This window comes from Canis lupus, chromosome 27 (genome assembly GCF_003254725.2).
Source record: "Canis lupus dingo isolate Sandy chromosome 27, ASM325472v2, whole genome shotgun sequence".
Lineage (NCBI taxonomy): Eukaryota > Metazoa > Chordata > Mammalia > Carnivora > Canidae > Canis > Canis lupus.
In genome coordinates, this window is record NC_064269.1 from 23,142,407 (window position 1) to 23,168,180 (window position 25,774).

General features: G+C 35.3%; 1 protein-coding gene across 10 annotated transcripts in view; it reads left to right on the forward strand.

Annotated features, from left to right (window-relative positions):
- The window catches only part of SOX5 (SRY-box transcription factor 5), a 1,002,640-nt gene that overhangs the window by 185,067 nt on the left and 791,799 nt on the right, over positions 1-25,774 (forward strand). For all 10 annotated transcript variants that reach the window (XM_025455370.3, XM_035707446.2, XM_035707449.2 and 7 more), the window contains one exon: positions 3,723-3,799. The gene's annotated coding sequence lies outside the window, so the exon portion shown is untranslated. The remainder of the gene's footprint in view (positions 1-3,722; positions 3,800-25,774) is intronic.

Genomic DNA, 25,774 nt, shown 5'->3' on the forward strand with positions numbered 1-25,774 from the left:
CAAATAATATGAGAGCATTGCAGTAATGATTAATGAAAAGGGAATGAGACAGGGAGGAGTTTTATAACAAGTTCTATGAAGGCTCCTGGGAGATTCCTTTTAAGTGGCCTCCAACCTCTCTCTAGATACTGAGAGTCTGTCACTCTGAACCCAACATATGGTAGTTTCCCATGTATGCCTTAAGACGACATGAGCACTGACTGTTCCCACCTCTTAAGATGGCCCCCAAAAATCTAGAGATAATTCACGGAATATTTAAGAGTCACTTTCTCCACACCTTTCATATAAGAGATAGAGAGTTGAGGTTTCCAAATGATCTGTTTTATAGGCAATAAATACATTTTTGTCATCATCCATATGGCCTGCTATAATAAAAATACCATAAACTGAGTGGCTTATAAACAACAGAAATTTATTTCTCACAGTTATGGCAGCTGAGAAGCCCATAATCAAGGCACATTGTGTCTGGAGAGAGCCTGCTTTCTAGATGGCCATCTTTTTGCTGTAACTTCACAAGGTAGAGGAAGGTCGGGAGTTCTGTGGGGTCTCTTTGATAAGAGCACTAATCCTATTCATGAGGGCTCTACCCTCATGAACTAAGTACCTCCTAAAGGCCCTACCTCCTAATACTATCACATTGGGCATTAGATTTTAGCATATGAATTTTGGAGGACAAAAACATTCAATGTGTAGCTTATGCATAATATCTTTTCTGTATTTCTTGTTCAGAGTGGGTCTATAAATTTCCAGCATTGGCTATGGTAACTAGGAGTCTACATGGTTAATTCATCTGGGCATATAACTGATACTTATTTTCAGAGTGAAAGACTAAAGAAAGGTCAGTAAAATACATGCAGTTTTGTTCCTTTGTGTACTAGTTTCTCTTGGTGTGTGTGTCATATTAACAGAAACTTAGTGGCTTAAGACAATGCCTGCTTACTAGCTCAGAGTTCTTCAGGTCAGGAGTCTAACATGGCTTGGTTCTCTCTGCCCAGAGAACCACAGGTTGAAATCAAGGTTGGCCTGGATGAGTTCTTCATCTGTACACTCTTGAGGGAAACAATCTGCTTCGAAACTCATTCTTGTTGGTATAATTCAGCCCTTTGTGGTTGTAGAGATGAGGTCCCTATTTCCTTGCTGGCTGTCAGCTGGGGCTGTCCATAGCTCCTGGAGGCTCTATCCTGAAGCTGTGTCACATCTTCCTTATGCTTTAAATCTCTATTTTCTTCTATCTTTGACCTCTAGCTCAAGATTTGAAAGGTTGGATCCAACCAGACATTTCCTTTGTTTTAAAGTCCACTGTGGGGCAGCGCGGGTGGCTTAGTGGTTTAGCGCCACCTTAGGCCTGGGGCATGGTCCTGGGAGCCTAGGATCGAGTCCCACGTCAGGCTCTCTGCATGGAGCCTGCTCCTCCTGCCTGTGTCTTTGCCTCTCTGTTTCTCTCTCTGAATCTCTTGTGAATAAATAAATAAAAAATCTTAAAAAAAAAAAGCCACTGTGTTATGTAATATAACCTATTTCGGAGAGTGAAATATTCACATTTCTAGGGACTGTGCAGACCATGTTTCCCATTTAGGAGAATTTGGAAGGGGCATCTTAAATTCTGCATACCAAACTTTTATTTATAACACTTTTTTTTTTAAACAAGATTTAAACAGCCTCTTACAGAGTGTAATCTAATCACTTAGAAAAAGCAAAAATAAAAGTATGATTTAATTAATGTTTTGTTTGAAAACTAGCACATCTTTTGATGAAGGTAATTTTCTAACATCTGACCTTGACAGATGTACTATTACTAATCTTTAGAAATTTTACTTGTGACTCACTCACTTCTGATTATTCCTAGGATTCACATTACCAGAACAAAACATTTCTATATTTATTACTAAGAGTGTAGCAATGGGAGTGGTTTTTATTGTTTATGCAAGGAAAAACAAACAATGCCATGTAATCTATACATAAATGCCATCACCTCAAAGTGATTTTTTTTTTCAAAGTGATTTTTAATAGTAAGAGCTTTGTTAAGTTACCTTGAATGATAAAGTAAAATATCTTTCAAAGTTTTGGGGATTTCTAAATTTAAATAAGGGAAGTACAATTAGGGATGTCTGGGTGGCTCAGCAGTTGAGCGTCTGCCTTTGGCTCAGGGCATGATCCTGGAGTCCCAGGATCAAGTCCCGCATCGAGCTCTCTGCATGGAGCCTGCTTCTTCCTCTGCCTCTCTCTGTGTCTCTCATGAATAAACAGATAAAATCTAAAAAAAAAAAAAAAAGAAAAAAAAGAAAAGAAAAGGAAGGTACAATTAGTTAACTATAAACTCAGTCAACTACAAACACGCTTCCCCACATACTCCTCATTTCTGACACCAACTACAAGTTTGAGGGGTTTCTAAAACCACCTTCAGGTTTGAGAGTTTGCTAGAAGTATTCACTAAAACAGATTATACTCAAGGTTATAGTTTACTATAGGGAAAAGATACAAATTCAAATCAGCCAGGGGAAAAATTATAGGCTGAGTCTCAAGGTGATTAAGAATAAGGCTAAGGCTGAGTCTGAGTATGAGGCTTGAAGAACCAACCACAGAGCTTTCATTGTCCTCTCCTTATAGAGTCAGGATGCATTACTTTCCTAGCATCAATATGACACTATGCATGGAGCATTACCAACTAGGGAAGCTCACGTTGGTGTCCAGAATTTTTAATGGGATGTGATCACATACTGCCAAGTCACTGACTTTTAGTCTCCAGCCCCTCCTGGATATTACTATTGAGTTGATACTTTTAGTTTCCAGTTCCTTCTAGAGGCAAAATCAAAATTGATATTTCATGGCCCCGAGCCCCCATCCAAAATCACAGTTTGACTGCCCTGTGCCCAAAGCTCTCAGGCAAGCAAAGACACTGCTGCCAGAGATGGTACTTAGAGGGCCTAGAGATCACTTCTTAGTAGCCAAAGACAAAGGCCCAGATCTTTCCTTGCATAAAATTAACTCTTTATCACAGAGAAAAAGAGGGAGGGAAAGAGAAATGAATGCAAATAGTAGTTATCATTTATTGAGGGCATACTGTGTGGCAGACAGTGTGCTAAGTATTGCTTCTTTTAATTTTTTGAACATTATTTGAAAGATGCTATGATTATTTTTGTTTTTGTTTTTTAAAGATTTTATTTATTTATTCATCAGAGAGAGAGAGAGAGGCAGAGACACAGGTAGAGGGAGAAGCAGGCTCCATGCTGGGAGCCTGATGTGGGACTCCATCGGGGGTCTCTAGGATCAGGCCCTAGGCTGAAGGCGGCGCTAAACCGCTGAGCCACCTGGGCTGCTAGATTATTTTTCTTTTGAAGATAAACTGAGATTTATAGATTAAGAGATTTACCAAAGACCATGTAAATAGTTGATGGTGGAACCAGTATGTAAACCCGTGTCAGCCTAACTCAAAAGTACATGATAATGCTTTATTGCTTCCACCAAAATCAAAGGACAATAAGAACATATAATGTGATAAGAATTTAGGAGCAGTTATGCTTAAGAATTGTTTTCAGGACAAAGTTGTCATTCAAATATATAAGAATGTGCACTGCTATTTTAATAAGTAGGATATAGAGGAAGAGAGGATTGATATATAGAATTGTTATGTCATTAAATTCATACCTTCCAAATGGATTCCAGTCAGAACTGTATCATTTAATTAATTCAAACAGATTTATGAGGTATGCATTGTATCTCAGGTGCTGTGCCGGCCTCTCGTGACCCGAAGATGATGACCAACATGTTCCTGTCCACAAGGAGCTAGCGATCCACTGGGGTATGTAAGCGGTTTTTATTTTTTAATATTATGTTACTTTTAAGCAAAGCAGAGAGCATACAATGTGTATTTTGCCTACAAATCCTGCAAGCATTTGGAACAATTTTATTCAACTAGGTGAGCTAATGATAAAGTTACTAATTTGGAGATCATTGTTCATATAATGAAATCGAATATTTAAACTCAGTTTCAATTTTTTGGTATATTCTTTAATAATAGAATAGATCTTCAAAAAGCAAAATTACGTCATGAAGAAAAAACACATAGCACTGAGATTTGTCTGTATTTCCTACTTACAGAAGTACGTGAGGGCAAATGAAAGGAGAATGGGAATGCCACCAGAGTACATCATGCATAACAACAATGTGCATTTCTTCTTCATGCTTGTAATGTTGATACTTTGCTTTTCATTGGTTACTTTAGTGATTATTTTTGCCTTTCATTTTCTCCTATTTCACTGATTTCTCCAATTGAGCAAAGTCCATATTGGGATAAAATAGGATTCCTTGTTTAGTTAATGTTGATTTTGGCAAATATGTATTTTATTTAAGTTACAATAATAGCCCTCATGCTTACAATCCACCATGCAGTATGCTGGGAGTGGTCCTGAAGAAATAGTAATAGTAATATAAATATTACATTCCAATTATACTTTATATATTTTATAACTTAATGTACAGGAATAGAGTTAGAAATAAAATAATAAATTTAAGTGAACTTGATATCCAGTAGCTCATACTGATGCTACACAACACTAACAACAATATATTTGGACCTATTTAATACATATATTAATATGCTATCTAGATTAAACATCATAAGTGCTGAGAGTGCAGTTGTGATCATTTTAAAATGTGAGCAACCCAAGAAAAAAAATGTCCCTTTTTTTTGCAATATGATTTTAATTTTTAAAAGCATTTAATTTTATAAACCATATCCATCATCTTTGCATAGATAAATGTTGTGGCAATTTTTTGAATGAACCTTTTGGTTCCCTAAAGAAATTATGGATACTCTATAAATTTATAAATGAAAGGCCATTCATCAGAGTTATAAATATGAGTGGTTCTTGTGCTGATGCCCATGTAAACTTAAAGTGGTTTAATATCTATTGGCTTTTGCGTATAGTTAGAACAGCAAAAGAATATAGATACTGTCATACTTACATGGTGTCATAACATTGGAAAATGGTGAGAACGACATGAAATATTTTTTGAATAGCATGGCATTTCCTTGAATTACTGCTGGCAATAGAACATAAATCAACCTTGATGGATATTCCAAAGATGTTTATTAATCTATTCATTTAATCTGAAATACTCACTCTTGGCATTTATAGAGCCAGTTCAAAGGAAGTGGCAAGTGCTTCTAAACCCCAGCAGTTACTTTTAGGGGCCTCATACTTATGTCAGCTAGGTCTGGTTGGAATGGAGATTAAAATGCATAAAAATCCTTTCCTCCTAATCTGTGCTAAAGATATTTGCTTGACTGAAATATATTTTCTTGTGTATGTCTAATAAAAATCTCAATTTGTTCCATCGTTGATGAAATTTACAACATGGCTCTCTATTTGAATTTCCAGTTTTTAATCTGTTTTCCTCCCTACCAACTCCCCCAAATTGGAAGATAATCCTGTACTTGCATATTTTGACTGAAAAGGACTGGAAAACTGACCAAATTCCTCTGTACCAAATTAAGAAACAGCATATGGCATATGATTTTGACAATATGTAATGAGACAGGTAGGATGGACGGATTGTAAAGATACAGAGAGGGAAAATCTTATTTGATAGTAAAGGTCAGAGAAAGCCAGTGGCACTTAAGCCGAAGAAGGAAGGAGAGTCAACTATGCATATGTTGTGGAGTAAGATGGTATGGATGTGTAGGCATGTATGTGTGTTATTTATTAAAATATGGAAAATCTAGGCATAGAGCTAAGTTCTTTATTCAAATAATGTAAGCAGGATTAGGCTTCTTGTCATTTCTTAGCTTCCACTAATACAGATTCAGTCTTGGCTTCACTTGGGAGCAAGATGGTGGCAATAGCATTGCTTCAGCATCAGCATCTTCTCATGCTTCATTCAGAAAACACAGGAAAAAGAGAGTCTCTTTCCCAGAAGCCCATCAAAAGTGTCTTTGTACCAATTGGCTTTGATTAGATCACAGACCAACCCTGTGCACCTCTCTTGGAGCAAGAGATAGAGTCAGCTTTATCACTTTCCATGGACTAGGCATTAGGAATGCCTCCCAAAGGGAATGGGGGTACTTTTAGCAGAAAGATGGTGTATGGATGTGAGGTAGCAAAAAAAATAATTAGCCCAAACTACCTGTTGATTTGCTATTTTTTTCTTTTTAGCTATATTTTATTTTAGAACATGTTTGTGATGTCAGTTATTCCATTGAAAATATTTTTCATTGACAAATCTTAAGAAAATATAGGTCAATCATCAGAACATGTGGATACTTTAAAAATGCCTACATAGTGAAAAGTACACACTTTTCATTAATATTGGTTAGAGAACAATCTTTTAATAAAGTGGCCACTAACATACCAACTGCCAAGGTAACAGTCATAAACATGCTTTATTTTTGCATAGATTTCTCAGTTTATTGACAAGCAGGAGTTAGCCTGGGATTCTAAGCTGCATCACTGAACACAAGAGGGGTTTTTCTTCAGTGAATCAAAATATTACTCAAAAATGGGAAGGAATTCCATGATTGCCAGATGTTTTTAAATAATAAACATGTTAATTGAAGATGGGCTTTACTGTGCCACCTCTTGTCTCTTCACACAAGCACAAACCTTCTGAGGTTTTAAGGCTCTTCCTCATGAATGAATAAAGCTTTTGAACCGAAATCATCTACTTCTGACTAAAGTGAGTTGTCACTGCTCTTTTTTAAGGTCTGTATTCTCAATTGTGAAGAAAGACGTTATAGTTCTCCCTATCAATTAATGCTACTGAAATGCTACAGCTGTTTTGGAGGGTGTTTAGTTTTCAGAATATTTCTGCAAAGGCTGTAATGTATCTGGCTTTCCACACTGACGTGTTATTTTTAAAACTCTTCCAGAAAGCCTCAGTTTACCACCTGTTAGTTCTTGCTTCAACTGAAAAGTTTGTTCTTGTTTTATCTGTTACCCCTCTGTATGTATGTGGTTTTTGTTTTGTTTTGCTTTCTAGATTACAATATATCTTTACACAGTGTCAATTATCTGTGAATAGGAAACAGCAGGTAGTTCATTCATTGAAAACTCTTGCTATACATTCTCTGTTTTTCAGATTCAGTTTTAGATTTAACCAAGATAGGGAGTTTCTTCTTACCATTATAATATTAGTCATCAGTGGAGTTTGTAGAAATGAGTTTTTTAAAGAACAAACTCTTAAAAAATATATAGTTTAAAATGTTGTTAGACTTCCATTTTGGCTAAAACAAATCCATGGATATTTTTAAGGCTGTGAGTTAAAGCAGGATGAAAGTGTCACTCCTATAATCCTTTCTAAAGACAAAAGATTAAGGACCAAAACGCTGTAAGAACAATCCAAACTGTATTTTTCTTTACATGATGTCCAATTCAACTGTGTAGGTGTGAGTTTCAGATACGATTATTAAATGCTTTTATAGAAATGAACAGTCAAAACATACCCTATTATTTATTTTAAGTGCTTTTTGAGGAGAAGGAATGAGTTTAATCCAAGACTCTAAAGCATACATTTCTAAAGACAGCTGCCTGTCTGAATAGGGAAAAAGATAGAGCGAACAGGAGAAAATCCACATACATATTTGAGTTTCACTTTAGAACTTTTGGTAGCTTTGGTCACTGATTAGAGTTTTTCTCCAACTAGGAGTCAAAGAGACAAAGCAGGTAATCTGCATAATCTTTCCCACGTTTTTGAAAAGTGGCTGTAGATGAAAACATGTCAAGCAACTGGTCAAATAGGGCCTAAAGTTTTCTCTGTTTATTTGTTTTAAATCCATTCTTGACTGAGAAGGAAATAAAAAGAAGGCTTGAGGTTGGTGACAGACTTGGGTTCTTGCCACATTCTCAGCTTATTTCATGGATGGCTCTCGACTTCAGAGAAAGTTAATATTTTCCAGAGATGTTCGATAGGTATTCTAAATCATACTACAGACACCTGCTCCTTTATATGGATATGTTATCCACCTAGGATGAATCAGAGTTTTTTTTTTTTTTTTAAGTATGCTTCCTTTCAAAAACCTCATTAATCTTAGTGTGCAGAATTTAGGGGGAAAGTTGTGTTTTGCTCGTTGACACTGTTTAATGTAAATGATTTATGATTATTCCTTATGTATACACGATAGGCACTTTATAAATTGGATTGTTCTAGGAGTAACACGATACATAAATGTTATTGCTATAAATTCTGAAGTTGGCTATATATTTTTGTATCATGTAACCAGTTGACTTATAAATGCTGACTATTCCAACCTGCTCTTTCTACTCAATATTGTAAGTGGTGACTTAGGTAATCCTAGCAGAGATATACACAGAGGCATTCAAACTGTACAGGAACAGGACATCTTGGCACCTCTCCAGCATGGTTTCTGGCTGTCTTCCAGAGGTAATGTCAGAAAGAAGAAAGAATGAGAGGGGAAACTGAAACTATATGCAGTAAAGATGAATCTAAATGATTATTATTTTTTGCCCAGCAAAATCAAGAGCCAACTAAGAGAGAAAAGGGAAAAAAGCAGAGCAAGCAGGAGGAAAGTACTATTAGAACCAATTCAGCAAAACTTAGTTAGACATCAATTCATAGGTAAATTTTCATCACATATTATTAAATAAGGGTAAAGATAATAATAGATTAACGGCTATGTAATTATATATCTTTGTATCAATGAATACAGTGTATATAGAGATAACAATGTTTAGTTCCTTTTTTTGTATTTCTGTGAATGAAATGTTTGAGGAATAGAGTTTTACAAACCACTTGATTCTACTGGTAGATGAGGCCATTTTCTTATACTTGTAATGCTGTTACACTAATAGCTCTCATTTTTTACCATGAAAACTCACTATGATTTTCTTTCTAAGATCCTAGAGAACTTGAAAAAAAACTGAACAATTGGTCATTTTATATTTAAGTAATTGTTAAGTATCAAACTCATCTAAAATGTGGAGTTAGAGGGGAAGGTATAACACCCATCTAACTGACGAGTCAGATTCATAGCAATTTTTTCTAACTCCTGGTGTTGACTGCTTACCTGATCACATAGTCTTGACATTGGGGCTGATTTGAATTGATCTGTGTCCTAATTTGTGTAAAGAAGAACTGGACTGTGAAGAATTCTATTGTGTTTATAATGCCTATTCTGATAGTGATTTTATAGTCCATTTCATAGGCTATTTCAGTTGATTCCCTTCCCCATGCCCTCTTAAGTATTACTGTCTACACAGTTGATCTGGTTACCCATGAAGCCAGTTCACATCAGCTGTTGGAGTGGCTGAAAATACAAGATCAGTAATTTTAAAACCTTGAGGTACCTATCTTTCACAAAAGACTAAATCTCATCAGGCAATCAATCCCACGTGAAAAGATCATGAGACTGAAACCTGTGTGTGTGTGTGTGTGTGTGTGTGACTTATAATAGCAAACATTAATTATTTGGTTGTTACATTGAAGGAAATAACCTAATTTACTCCTTTATAACTTCTGTGATACATTTTTAATTGTCATACTTTCTGGAGTTATCCTGGTGCATGAATTGGAAAGAATATGCATATGCAGATATCTCTATATTTGTAGGTACTATAGTCAAAACAACTTATTTGCCTAGCTGCAAAGCTGACTTACTCACCCACTCAAAAACTCCCTAGAGGAAATAGGGCAAAAAGGTCAAATAGAAGCAATAAAGCCAATGATCTTTTACAAAAAAAGTTATTTCAGAAGTTTTTAGTGGCACTGTTCATCTTCTGAAAGGGAGATCACTCCATTCCCTGCCCATTCCTGTGTCATCAACAGTAGCTTTGGATTCATTTTAGAAGAAGGAGGCCTGTTCTACATTGCTACTGCTATACATTCAGGTAAGCTGGATTGAAATCCCAGAGAGACTGCTGTATCAGCCTAGACTATGGGAAGATTCTGTGCTGATAGAGGGATTTACAAACCTCAGTTCACTGATCCTGTAGAATCTTAAACACTATTTAAGATTCTGCTTTTTATTAAAGGAGGTTACATTTAAATCCAAGACCTCCAGATTTAAATACAAACACTCACTCACATACACACACACACACACACACGTAACATCAGAAAAAGCCCATCACTTTTTGTTCACTATGAAATACTTATAGTAGCTATCATTTACTGAGGACTTTCTTTTTGTCAGGTATTGTTCTTTGTCTTTGCATGTAGCATCTAATTTAAGCCTCCTAAGTACCTTGTGAAGCAAGTGCTATTATTATAACCATTTTCAGCTTAGGGAATTGAGAGAGAAAGAGAAATGGAGTAACTTGCTTTACTCAACAACTAGTAAGAGGTGGAGTCAGGACTCAGATCTGGGCAGAGATATCCCGGGTTGAAGCATATACTGTTAGGTTGACTTTTAAGCAATATGTGGTGCTTCACGTATGGATAGAATGTAGTGGAGCCATCATATGGTAGGGAATAGGATTTGGATTTCTTTTTCCTGTACTGATGGTCACTGTATCTCTCTCTCTCAGGCCCTGTTGTGACCAATGGCAAGTCTTATTTGAGACAGCCAGTCAAAAGTGTGTAAAATAATCTATGGCCAAAGAAGAGAAAGGAATGCACTGGTTAATATGAGGATCTGACCCTGGGACCTCGCTTTCACTATTGCCACAGTAAACAAGCAAGCTAATGAACCACAGATGTTAGTGTGTCATTTGTGTCTTACAGTTTTGTCTTCCTGGGTAGCTACCATCAAGAAGGACAGTGCCCTCTATGAATATGTATTTACTACTAGATACATCAATTTATTCTTTTGAAAAGCACTTTATCATTTTGGTTTTGATAAATATTTAAGCAATAATCAGTAGTTAGAAGTTTCATGCTAAAATGGATGCCATTATTAGTGACTTAACAACTTTTCCTGTGAATTTCATGTGTGTCACCATGATTGGACTGTGCTGCCCAGAGCTATGTATATTCAGTTTTTAGAAAAGCTCACTTCAAATGCTTCTTGTGCCTTGAACACTTTGGTTCTCAGAACTGCAGTAGTCACTAATTTCCAAACTCTGAATATGTAAAATAAAATACTTGCACAAAAAACCTAGGAGCTGTATAGGTTAGAACATTTGTTTAAACTAATACAGAATTAGCTTTTTCAGTTCCAGCTCCCTTTTTCCTATCTATTTGCCTTGCTAATAAGGCCTTAACTTATTCCTGTTCAGTTACATTGTGCCATGATACCTTTCCTTTTTGGATATTTTAATTCTGGTTTGAACTGACCGTCCTAGTTCACATAGAGAACTTCCACAGTAATAATAAAACATAAAGGCTGCTCAATAAACAAGGATGGTGAAACAGTGAAATTTGATCCAAACTAGCCAAAATAGCATCTCACAACACAGAAATTCTATTACATTTTGAAATTGGTCTTCACAGATATTTTTCTCTGCCTGAAACATGTGTGCTAGTTCTATTTATATAAGGGAATAGTGACATCCTGTGTGTAGCTAGACTAATTGCCTCTGTAATTAACCTATTTGAGAAGGAAGTTACATAGAAATAAAATATCATTGAGTACTGAAAGAGGCAATTTTATCTTAAAGCAAACCTCTAACTTTACCAGAGGGTGTGGGCTAAACAAAAAAGAGTCTGTCTCCTTATTTTCCATTTTTTTTTCCTTGTCTCTATACAATTCCACGGTCTTCTCTATTGTCTCTCTACTACCCTTATTTTCCATATTATGAGGTAAAGACAGTGTTATTGTGAGAAAATATTCTGTTTTTAAAATAGAATTGAGGATAGATGTAAGTGTGGTGAAAGGAGATAGTCTTTTTGTTTCAATGGTATCCAAGTGTCTTTTTTGGTTAAGGATAGGCTATGCATAGAATCATTTTGGTGTCTATAAGTCAGCTTTCTTCCTATCCCTTGATAAAATTATATTAATTAAATTTAGAGAATGATTTGGAGGCATGGCAAAATCAGGGTTTTTCTTTTGACCTCTTAAATCCAGAAGAAACTATTAGAAGTCAATATATTATAGTAGAGTGTAGTTTTTGTGGTCAGAATTATTCATACCTCACCCAAACATATGACTAAGGGAGAACAAGAAGAGCAGTTTTTTTCCCCCCAAAGTGTCCCTTTTAACATTTTAAAAGGTAGGAGATTGCCAAGACATTTCAGAAAAGGGTGGGACAAAGTAAGAGCAAGAGGCATAGGAGAAAATAGTCAAAAGTATCCTGCTGTTTATGTCCTGACTTACCTTCAAACCCCAACAAACCCAACTCTCAGGGCTTTGCCTAATCCTAGCTTTCTGTATAATCCCCTCTTCCATAATCAAAATGGTATTTTGAATCAATCAGATAGCTTGTTTCAGACTTTTTTCATGAGATTACAAATGTTATCATTGATATATTTTTCGTTTGTGTTTTGTGTGTTATACCTACTTGAAAGAGCTTAAAGTTATGACCATGACTAAGAAGAATTTCCTTGTGAAATACTTGAGAAATTTACGCCAATGTAAGTGTAATCACTGTATTATATAATGATGGCTGAGAGCATAATAGTTGGAATGGAAATGGCTTGGAGTTTTAGACCTCAGACTTGGATTCCTCAGTTTGCAAGATAGTCTTTCCATGCTTCAGTATTTTTTACTGTGACGTGGGGATGAAAAATTCTTTCATAAGATAATCTTGAAACTTTCATGAAGAAATATACATGTAGTACCATGTCCAGTGCCTATTAATAAATGCTTAGTAAATAGTATCTAATATTATTTCAGCTAACATTTGAGAAAGCAAAATGATGTGGTTACTCAATAGTTTATTGTGAAAGAACTTAGTCTTATCTGGTTGAAGTGTTCTTCAAATGAATTTGCTTAATGGCTCTTCCATTTATTGTTTTATAATCTTTGCTGTAATAACTTTTTGCTTCTATTGATAATCTATATTAGCAATAGCTGGATTACCATTCTTGGAAGATGGTGCAAGGGCATTTTTAGAACGCATATTTTCCTTGAGAGAAATATGAAGTCAAAGAGGAGAAAGAAAAATTGCAGAAAGTTTTCTTGTGCATTACCTTTGTGATTAATCCTGTAATCATTAATGATTATCAGATTGTAAAAGAAGCTCCATATAAGTAAAAGGAAATGCTCAGATCTACAAAACTGGTCATTTGGTCATGGCTATGTTTTGGCAATGGTGCTAATTAAATATAGTATCTGTGATCATTGGGGTGTCCAGCAGCTTTATACGAGTCTCCCATCTGTTTTATTGGCGATGTTCAATAAGATAGGGAATTACATGAATCAGAAACTCAGAAAACCATCCTCAGGAGGTTCAGATTCAGTCACTGCTTATTATCACAAGATAATTCACTCATCCATTCAACAAATATTTATTGGGAGTACATTACATGCCACCCACTGTGTCAGTTTTGAAAATATAGTCATGAACAGAGTAGACAAGGCATGGGGCTTCACAGATTTTACTGCCTGACAGAGAAGGCACATAACATAAAACAAGTAATTACAATGAAATATGTAAGTCTTATAGTAGGGGAATTTTTTTGATCTCTTAGCCAACTGAGTTGTGAATTCCTAATTGTAGATAGCGAGGGTGGGGGTATTCCTAACTGCTTTGAATTTCTACAGCATTTTATCTGTACCTCCATTTGGAAATACCTTACATCTTGCATTTAGTTCCTTATGGCCATGGCATATCTTCTAGGACTACAAGTTCATTAGACGCCAAGCAGGGCACAAGTGGGAATGCCCTTAGCATCTTTCAGAGGATATATACTTGTGCATGCTACATAGTAGTTACTTAATTAGTGCTGTTGAGAGAATTGAAGCAAAAAAGAAGTGTTAGCACTTTACTTCCATCATCCTTTCTGTTTTAAATTCTTATATATTTCATTCTGAAATTTCTCCTTCTTTATATTCATTGTGGTTAGAGGGAGTTAAATAGCCAGTTGAAAATCATTATCCCTCCTTTTTTCTCTTTCTGTCATCAGTTATTCTCTCAAAATTTAATCCACAGCAATCTCCTCTGGAATAAATTAATTATTATTTGTAAGACTTTCCAAGTTTGCTGTACAGTTGTCTGTAGTCTGTACTTTAGTCGCCATGTGCAAATAATAATGGAAGAAGCATCTATTATTTGTTGTCTGGCACATTTTGAGATATCATGATCAACTTTTTTTCTGCTTGTCACTGGAATACTCAAGATAATCAGTGTTAAGTTAATTAGTAACTAGTTTGGAAAGATCAGAACTCTTCATTGATTGTAAAAATGGTAGGCCCTTTAACCAATGGTTTAGTAGTCTTGCTTATCTCACTGTGCCCTAAAAAATAAAACTGAATTCTGACAGCTTTTAAAAAAGTAGGAAAATAATCAGCTCTTAGAAATCCAATCTATAGCTTAAGAAAATTTGGTATTAAAAATGATAAGGGAGGTAGTTCTGCAAAAAGAAGGAAGCCTTTGCATATTCTTCTGGAAGGAATGGAGTTGCACTGTGGTTGAGAGACCTGAGCTCCGTGTTGCCTGTGAGCTGGGGTGTAATTTAGTGAGCTGACAGGAGGAGTGAAGTATCTCCTCAATATCTGTGTTTGGCAGAAGAGATGAATGCATACATCAGGAAACAATGTTTAAGTGTTTTATTTCCTTATTTCAGCCTGTCAAACTGTCAGTATAGTTAATGGCCACAGAGAGAGAGAGAGAGAGAGAGAGAGAGAGAGAGAGAGAGAAGAACAGAGAGAGAGAAGAACAGAGAGAAACAAAGGTGCTATGGAATCTGAAAAGAAAGAAATCAGGAAAGCATTTGCATGTTTCTGTGGCATAATGGTCAGTCAGACAAAAATAACTCACTATATTCATCTCTCTACTAAAGCCAGATGTGCTAGTTCCCTACCTACGATCCCTGCAGCTTTCCGTGCCTTCATTTTTGTACTTCATGATTGCTTCATTTAACTTTGATCTCTGTGACTCCTTTCACTGAAGTCTAGATTGATTAGCAATACTTAAAGGATTATTTTATGCTTTATTCGTAATATCCAATTTTGCTCAGTTTTCCAAGTTTACTGTCTTGTTTATATTGTTTATAAAATCTGGTATTAATGCTGTTTATACCAAAAATGTTCACTCTTATACATAAAATATCCCTCTACTTTTTTTTTTATCATTTTGAGTTTTTATAGTACACAAAGAATAAAATTGGGCTGGATTTTGACCTATTGTGTCTTTAAAAAAAACAGTGTAAAGTGAAATGACTAAATTAGACATTTATGAGTACAAAACTATTTTAAGTTTCTAAAAAAATCTTAGCACAACCAAGGGATTTTTATTTTATAAAAAGGAAATATATATAATGAATTGTTTTTGTACTGGAGATATGTTATTTTTCCTTAGAAATGGTAAAGCCTCTTGTCATTCACATCTATGTCAAGCTGAATTTTCAATCTTTGAATTCATTCCAACGATGAATACTTTTTATAATGAACACTTTCAGTTGCTTTATAAACTGAGAAGTATTTAATTAGAAAAATTGTTTAAATATCTATTTAAAAATCTTATAATATGGTCTAAGGAGAGGTAGTATGGGATATTAAATATACAAGGTCCTGGATCTGGCCAATCATGAACACCTGGAAGGCATTTGAAAGTACAGACCCTCAGATTCCACTCCAGATTGCCTGAAAGACGATCTTAGGGATGAAGATCCAGCATGTGTGTATATATAAGATCCATGCCACATTCCCTACCCGCAACACCTAGGTGATGTGGTCTATCAACTAGGCTAGGAAACTTACTGTCCCTGTCATGGAGAGAGAACTGCTCTGGTTATCAGTAGAATTCAGGCTGGTATCTAACAATATTATTCACTCACTGAATAATGTCAGGTAAATCACAAGCTTTGGGGGAGCACATTTTTCAACTCTATAAAATTTGTGTGATCTTCTCCAGGTTTAAAATCTTATAACTTGGGGGATCCTCAGGTGGCTCAGTGGTTTAGTGCCTGTCTTTGGCCCAGGGCATGATCCTGGTGACTCGGGATCGAGTCCCATGTTGGGCTCCCTACATGGAGCCTGCTCCTCCCTCTGTCCTGTGTCTCTGCCTCTCTCTCTCTCTCTCTCTCATGAATAAATAAAATCTTAAAAAAAATAAAATCTTATAACTTCATTATATTAATGAAGTTTTAAACAGCTTTAAGCTTAAAATCTGAGTTAAAATACACATGTACAGACACAGTTTCTTACCAGTTTTTATTCTTAAATTAAGTTGATAGAAGTAAGCAAACAATAAAAAGTAAAAAAAAAAAAAATTCTCCTCTCACCCTCAATTTAAGAGTTCTTTTTATATCAATTATGAACATTTTCTCATGGAAATGGGAATTTACCATTCTGGTTTTTAGGCCTTCATAGGTAAAACTGAACTCTTCTCTACCCACCCCAGTGTTTTTTTTTTTTTTCTTCTGTGTGCATATCATTATGAATGGTAACATCATGCATCTTGTGTTAGCCAGAAAACAAGCATCACCCTCCTTCTCATGTATCTTTGATATCCTGGGTTGATTTTACTCCCTGATATATTGTTCATCTGTCACCTTCTTTTTATCATCCCCACCATCCATCCTGGGCCAAGGTGCCATATTCCCTGGATTCTGCAATAACCTCCCAATTGAGAGTCTTTTCTGTACCTCTTGCCACCTTGTACTCTAGTAGGTAGTTGTTCATTACTGCAGAGATTAAAAAGGCAGATCCAATCATAGGTCTTCCTCCTTTTCATCCCATTGCACTTGATATAAAGACCAAAATGTATAAAATGGCCTGCAAGACCCTGGATGATATATTCCACCCTCTAGAACTCCCTTACTTTCTGCTCTCTATGCCCACTGGCCATCCTTCAGTTTCTCATGTATTATATTCCCTTTCCATTTTCTGATGACCCAGATGTGATTGAATCCACATATTACATACTAGAATAGAATACCTTGCATTTTCCTTCAGAGCATTTTTTACAATTTATACTTTTATATGAATGCAATAGCTTGGTTAATTTCAGTCTATAAGACTATAATCTTGGTAAGAGTAGGGACCTTGACAATTTTATTCATCACTGATTCCCTAATTCCTCAATTACTCATATATTTGAGGAATATACACTAGTGTGTATATATATATATACATATATGTATATATGTATATATATATACACACACACACTAGTATATATATGAGTAGTATATACTAGGTTCTTAAGAAATATTTGTTAGGTAAAAGAATCAAAGAATCAATAAAAGAAAAATGCTTGTTTATGCAGGGACACCTTCCCCATTGCCACATGTATTCTTTCCAGTAATCTGGAATTGGTAGTCTCTCAGCCTGCCATCATTTCTCATTCTGTGTTCCAGTAACATCTGAATCAGCCTGGCTTCAGCACTTTTCTGTGCTCCTCTGAGATGAAAGGGGAATGTAAAAGCAGCTGCTTTAGTTGCAGTCCTTGAGATGAGGTCTAAAATTGTGCATAACTCAATGCAAGAAGTATGGGTAGAGAAGAGGCCCCTCAAAAGTTTCTTTACAGGAAATGAAGACTACATTTCCTGGATTCCCTCATTTGTTCAAATAAAGAGGTTGTTCCATAGAAGGTATGCAGATCTCATATCTGAACTGGTAAATCACCATGTCAGATTCATGTCTTGCCAAAGCACATTGATACAGGTTATTGGCCAGAAGGGACACCTTTTGGAGACAGAGAAGGTTTGAGATATGGAGTTCAGTTAAAGCAGCATATTTATTGTTATCTGCTTATCAGGCATATCATATCTTTTGTAAAATATGATCTGGGAAGCTGTAAACCCAGCCATGTACCTGTGTGTTAGAGGGCCTTGTTCTTCACCTACCTCTGGCTGTTCCCTTCACTTCTGGGTAAATGAGTAATATTGTAGGCCCTATTCTAGACATACTCCAGGAAATTTATACCTTGTAATTATCTGTCCAAAGACTTCACACCTGTTGACAAGACTTGGGCAGGCTTATTTCATGATCTGTCCTTCAGAGGTCATACTTTGCCCCTGGAGTGTGTAACTCTCAGCTCAAGGGTGGCCTAGGGACAGCTATTTGAGAGGGGCTGGCCACAGAGAAGGGGTGCCTCCATTTATCCTCTTGTCCTGGGTCCACAAATATTAGGGGAATGCTGGAGAGTAGATGGGTGCTTTAGGGAGAAGGCATATAACAAGAGAAAAGTTCATAGTGCACAAAGCCCTGAAGAACATAAAATCAAGGCCCAGGCAAGTTAACACTTGACTAAATGGATAAATAACCTTTTAAATGTCTGAATAAAGTAATTTTTGAAAACAACACCCCACTAGAAAATTCAGAATTAGGAAAATACAGTCTTGATTTTTACAGAAGAGCTCTCACATCTAGTCAGCACCGACATGGTTAATGGAACATTTGTTCTAGAGAGAAGGCTCATGGCGGTGATTCATGGCATGAACCTGTTGGGCCCTGTTGTCATGGTCCCACCGGAGTTCAGTTTGTTATTATAATTTTTTAGAAAATTGAGGGTTGAATTTGTTTCAATATTTGTTTTTCATCATATAGTTAAGATATATTATTTTCCCAGGATTTTTTATAATAGAAAAAACTTATTTTCTCATCATTGAAAGGAATAATTAACAACAAAAATAGATAGTTAACAGCGTGGTTAAAATTTAGTGTCACAAAAACAGCTACCCATTCAGTTCTGTCCTATGTGAACAAAATCCAAGTGATACTACCAGAGGAAATCAGGAAGGAGCAAAGTATGAGACTTCTTAGCTTTAAGATGATTAAACAATTTCACTAAACAGGCAGCACTTTTCCCTTAAGCCAACAGCTCTCTCTTTCACAGTATCTTTAGAATCTTTTTGCAAAGTTGAAAGAGCTGTAATTTTAATGTAACTATTATATTCAAGACATTAATGACCTGGATCGCCGAAAATAACCATGGTAACAGGTGAGAAATCAAAGATAGTTAATTTAATTGCCACGGAAAGAAAATAAGTGCAAATAATCTATAATTCTTCATTTCCAATATGTACATGTTATTTTCTTACTGCATTAATTACCCAATAGTTAGACAGAAATTATCTAGTTGTTGCTCTGTGACTCCCCATTGCATTCATGTAATGGTTTGCACTCTAATAACTATTCATTATAATTTCTTACCTCAGCAGTTTAGGCTGCTGTGAACTGGGTAACATGTTCATTCAGTTGACATTAGCAATTTTTAATAACAATAAAAATGATACTTTAAGTATAGTGGAAAGGAATTAAGCAGTTCTTTCAACCTAGTTACGTGAAGGCCACTCTAATTCTGTGGCTCTCTACAAACTGCTAATGATCGGGGACTGCTTCTCAGATAGAAAAAAATATCAAAATTCTTTTCCATTTCTTAACTCATTTTCTAGGAGTTCCTGGAATATTCCCACAGAACCCTACTCAGAAGTGACAAGAAAGTTATATAATCCTAACTAGGGATATATTAAGAGTCACCACCAAAGCTATTAAATATTTTGTTGTATGTCTACTCTGTGTCAAATATTTTGTGGGATCTGGGGATACAATGTGAATAAGACAAGGAGAGAAGTACAGATGATAAAGCAGGAAATCATGACTAACGAGCAAGTTTATTACAGTTTTAAATTTTCATTTAATCTGTAGAACATAAGAGACGGTAAATTGATGGTATTTAAATTTCATGACTAGGTACAGGAATCTTGTAATATAAAAATGTAGGCGATAGCTGTATAATTAAAAATAATATCTACTGTTTATTGAATGCTTTCTTATGTTCCAGATACAGTCACTTAATTCTCACACAAACACACACTCCACCCCTATAAGTGAATGATTTTATTTCCATTTCCACATAAGGAAGCCAGGGTTAAATAGTTGACCAAAAGTCTTCTGAACAAGTACCTGAGAGAAAGAGCAGATCCCAGTTCAGGCTGGGCTCAGTGAGTTCTATGGTTTCTATAGAAAGAATAATTAAGAGCATTTTTAGCTCTGGCACTTATAGCCAGTACTTCCTGAATAAGATATTTACTTTTAATTGACTTTGTTCTCTATTTTAATTACAGACTATACCAAAATCATTTCAGAAATAATTTATTACATCTTTTAGATTTGTTTCTCAATCTTCTTTGGCAACTCTAACTCAAAAACTGTTTCAGTAAGATATTTTTAAAAATGAATAAATAAACAGAGGTAGATACATGAAAAAAAAAGAATATAGAACCACCTCACATCCATTAAGATGATTACCACAAAAAAATCCCTCCAAAACCAGAAAATAAGTATTCATGAGGATGTGGAGAAGTTGGAACTCTTGTACACTGTTAGTAGAAATGTAAAATGTCTAGTTACTAAAGAACACAGTCTAGAGATTCCTCAAAAATTTAAATATGATTTACCATTTGATCTAGCAATTCCATTTCTATGTATATATCCAAAAGAACCGAAAGCAGGGTTTCAAAGAGGTATCTGTATATCCATGTTCATTATAGGCTTAAACACAATAGCCAAAAGCTGGAAGCAGCCCAAGTGCCCATGGATGGGTGGATAGATTAAAAAATGGATTATTATTATTATTATTATTATCATTATTATTCGGCTTTAAAAAAGGCAGGGAATTTTGACACATACTACCACATGGATGAACCTTGAGACCATTGTGTTAAGTGAAATAAGCCAGCTAAGAAAGACAAGATCTGTATGATTCCACTTATGTGAGGTGCCTCATTTAGTTAAAATCATAGACAGAAAGTAGTTGCTAAGGTCTGGGACAAAGTGGGAAAAGGAATTTGCCTTTTTTAAACAGGTGTAGATAGAGTTTCCGTTTTGCAGGATGTAAAGAGTTCTGTAGATAACATGCACAATAACATGAATGTATTTAACACTACTGAACTATACACATGTAATGGTTAAGATGGTAAATATTATATGTACCTTACCACATTAAACATTTTATAAAAGGAAATATGGAAGATTATATGACAGAGAAGACCCAGGGAAAGGGGGGCAGGTTAGTTTTCAGCAAGGACATGTCTGAGATATGCACAGCATCATAAAGCTCTCTGTCCAAAGCCAAAAACAGCTTTCCAGGCAGAGGTATCTACAAATATAAAATCCTGGGCTGAGAAAGAGCTAGGTATGTTTGAATGAAAAGGAAGTCACAGAGTAGCAGATAATATTCTTGGAGAGAGAGAGAAAAGGTTGATCATGGAAGGACCATTAGACATGGAAGGATTTTGGACTGCATTATCACCATCACATTTTAGCTTTTTTCTGTAGGGCTCTTTATATCTTAGGAGATCACAAACTATATCCATTTTGTTTCAAAAATAGTAATTGGCTCACCTATTGATGTTAGGATTCAGATGTCTCTTACTGCACAATTAAAAAATATTGAGAAGTGGTGCGTTTACTTGATGAAGTTTCATTTTTATTTATTAACTATATGTTATTACTGAAGTCACTGCAACCTGAAAGAATTTCCCTTTATATCTGTCTACCTTGGTAAAATACCAGTGAACCACTTCTTAAAACATTGCATTCATTTTATACTTGAAAGTACTTCAAAGCATGTCTGGAAGTTTTCTGAGACCAGGTCAGTTCATTAATCCTCACTACAGTGGTTTCAGAGACTCTGGAGGCTTTAGTTTAAGTAATTAGTATTAGGAACTTTGCTGAAAATGTCTAGAACTTCACTTACCAGTGTGAATTCATGACAAATAGTTTAATATTGTAGTCTCATATTAGAGTTATTAACATACAGAATTTTAAAGTTTATCAAAATGACAGTTGTCATCATTTAAATATTTTTTTAAGTAAAAGCAAAAGTTATTAAAATTCAAACATGTATTTTATTATTAAATACCCCTTTACATTTGATGGGAAAACCCCCATTATTTAAAGTATTAATAGCCCTGAAAAGATGTATATCTACTTTCATAGAATAATACATTTATACTGTATTCTGCATTGTATATGTATATTTTTTCTGTTTCAAATGTGTCTGGAAATTTTATCCTAGTTTATAATATTATTCTCTACTATTTAAGATTCAGAACATTATAGTAGTTCTGAAAGTTGTCATTTGACCTTTCTTACCCACTTCTCATCTGACATTTGTCTCAGATTATCAGTAATGTGGAAGGATTCTGGGAAAATTTCCCTAAATGCATCAATGATATTCATTCCCCTGCATTTCAATAGAGGAATCTGAATCTGGAAGATTGGAAGTTTGACTTTGAGGAAAAGCAGAAACAGATTCATAATGGGATGACATGTCAGTGGAAACTTAAAGTTGATGAAGTGTAAGTATATTTGTACCAGACAATCAAACACTGAGACAGGGCAGTATGAGTGATTTATGGAATGAAATGAGAAGGACACCTCCCTGGGCTTCCCTGTTTACACTAAATGCACAAGAGTAGAGAAGAAGGAATAGGTGTGTTTAAGGAGCAACAGAACAAGTGTACAGCTAATGTGAACAATATTAAGTTGGTAGTACCTGAGAGTTATATGTCTTTCTTCATTATAATTCTATTAATGTCTTCAGTGAAGTGGGCATAAACTTCATAGTTTATCTGCGTGCCATTTAAAAATTTAAGTATTTCAAAATAAATAATGTGAATAAAAATATTTAATATTTTAAAGTATTTTTAGATTCTAGGACTAAATGGTTACGTGCAAGAATACTATCATTTTTTTAAAGAATCATCAATGTTAATTTTTAAATTTTTCATTTGGAGTATTAGTATTCAGTGCTCGCTTCGGCAGCACATATACTAAAATTGGAGTATTAGTATTCATAGTCTTATTGTTAAAACTACTTTTGGTAGTTCTTCATATAATCATTAAGAAGAAAAGATATGATGACCATGACTCAATGAGATTTTTAATAGTTTGGAATTCAATTAAAGCATGAAATAATAGAGCAAGCAAGTACTTTTTGAGTGGGTGTGCAGTGGAAAACCAGTTGAGAAAAAGGGATGGGTGAGCTGGAGTCTCTGGAGAGGGCTCAGGCACTTAGAAATTGAACTGGACCTTGGAGTTTGTATAGTAAGAGATATGCCCTGAAGATTTGGTCATCTGAAATCTTGGAAAGTGCAAGTTCTATGAACTTCTAATATCTATGATAAAATATCTGTGAGTTTTGGCTCTGTCCTACAATATAGTTGTGTTGATGCTAAAATAAAATGTTTGAATTACATTGAAATTATTTAATTTTCTTTTCCCAGCCAAACATATTAGTTATCACTTGTCTCACCCATGATATTCCCTTACCCCATCATACCACCACCCATCTCCAGGAGTATGGTGAACACTCCGGTTTGAGAAGGATGGCTTTACAGCATCACAATGCATTTAAACAGAAAAGTCTGTTTTCTTGGCCATTAGCATGTAATCAGGCTGAGTAAATAGGGTGGGTTTTTTTAAACATTAAAAGACTCTCAAAGAAAAAGAATAAAAGAGTCTCATACCATATGGTATGTGTACACATTCTTTTGTAGGATTTTGGGGGGGCTTTATAAGCAACTTAGGTTTCCTCTTTATAAGTATAGCTGAGGCCCAGATGGTTTTATTTGCTGATAAGAGTTCATTTTCAATAATATGCTTTATGATTGGGTGCAAAATCAACATCCTCCAAGTTTTGCTTTTAAAGTACAAGCCTTTGTTTTGTATTTCCGCCTGAAGCCTTTTTGACCTTTGTCAAAAATATTTTTCAGTTATTCAGAGCACATTGGTGTGCTCTAAAAAAAGACCACCCAAGCACATCCCTTTCAGTTGGCGAATTCCACTTAGAATGAGAAGCATAGAAGCATTCTATAGCTGATGAGAACTGTACAGTCATTTGAATGTTTGAAAAAGGTCAAGACTCTTTCATAAGATCACAGAGGCTGGTTTCTCTGGTTTTGTGTTGTCAAGTTAAACGGTGTGACACAGTGGTCATCTGTACTCCTCTCCAGTTTGGAAACTTGGTGCAGCACTATTCAAAGGGAACAGTATAGTGCTTGGTGGTGCTAGAACTGCTCTTCACATTGTCCCATCTTGTTTCAAATACCAAATCACAAGCTGGCCAAGTAGCAATGAGAACACATAGTGGAAATATAAGGAATATAGAGGAGATTTTCAAGGCATCATTTGTGTTTTACATCATTTTCATATCTTTGATGAGTATGACAGTGTATTCTCAAGTGTCTAAATTGTTAAATCCTCTAAAATTATAAAGTAGCACTAAAACCTGTTTGCCAACAATCCCCAAGTTAACAATTTATAAAACTTACAGTTGGCTTCCTGGCTGCAATGTTGCTTCCCCTGTTCCCACTGAGTATTTTCCTCTCCGCTGCCTATTTCTGCCTTGAATTTGTCCCCTCAAAGCAGCCTCTCCACCTTCTTAGCTGTGACTCAACCAGAGAAGTTTATTTTTTGACAGGAACATTCTTTGAATTATTTGTTTAGTAAACATTAAGTCTCTGCTATGTGCCTATATTGTCCTTAGAATTGAAAGACAAAACCTACCAAATTTGAAGCTGAGAGAAGATTAAAGATATTGACTGAATGTTATGACACCCTAGCTCAGTTCTACAAATAGATAGATGTTCTATCATATTTATCACCTATCAATCATATAGGTGTATGATTATATATTCCTCACATATAGCATATTAATCATATAGATTATGTTAATCTTATATATATTATATATAATGTAATATATAATGTAATATATATATAATATTATATATATATATATATATATAAATTTCTTCTGTGTCCTCATTTTGTCTTTCCCTAATGAATTGCTTTCAGTTTAAACAGAAAAGGGTGGGGCACCTGGGTGTCTCTGTTGGTCAAGCACCCCATTCTTGATCTCAGCTCAGATCCTAATCTCAAGGTCGTGAGTTCAAGCCCTGCTTTGGGCTTCACACTAGGTATGAAGTCTATTTAAACAAACAAACAAACAAACAAACAAACAAAAATCAAAAGCCAGGAAAGGATATGAGTTGTTGCCAGGAGGAGGTAAAGAGCCAAGAAGCAAGCTAGTTTAACCAACTTCTCTTTCCTTATGTTGCCATGACCTTGATTGAAAGATTATAAAGTAGAGAGGATGAATTATTAGAAGAAGAACCCAAAGTGATACATGAAGATCTATCATAGGAAGTGGAAGAAGACAGAGAAGTTGAGTAAGAAGACAGTCTGGACCTCTGGGAAACTACACAAACCATTAAGCTTGGTACTTACTTCACAAAACACTTTAGATCCATAATATTAACCTCTTACTTCCATATTTTTTCTTTATGATAGATGAGTATTAAACTTTCTAGCACAATTAAGAGTTAGTAGTTTTAAAAAGTAGATGTGTATGTTCCAAGCCACAGGCCTAAATGATGTTAAGTAGGTATCAGATAAACATAGTGAAATGTTGCTAGAGGGAAGTGTAGGTATGGGGAAGTGATGAGGCTAAGAAAATTAGGTAGGAGTCAGATAAAGAAAGCTTTTAATTTACTGTTTAGTACTATATTCTTAATGCTATGTGGATCCTGTAAATAAACACAAATCACATGAAATGACATAATCAGATTTACAGTTTAGATTGATCACTCTGGTTGCAGTATGGAGTTGAATGGAAGAGTAGAAAGAATAAGGTCAAGGAGATCAGTTAGGAAGCTGTTGAAGTGACCCAAACAAGAAGAGATGAGTTTCTCAACTAAGGCAGTGGCAGAGGGAATAGATAATAGCGATGATATGTAAGGGATATTGAAGATCTATAATCTGTAA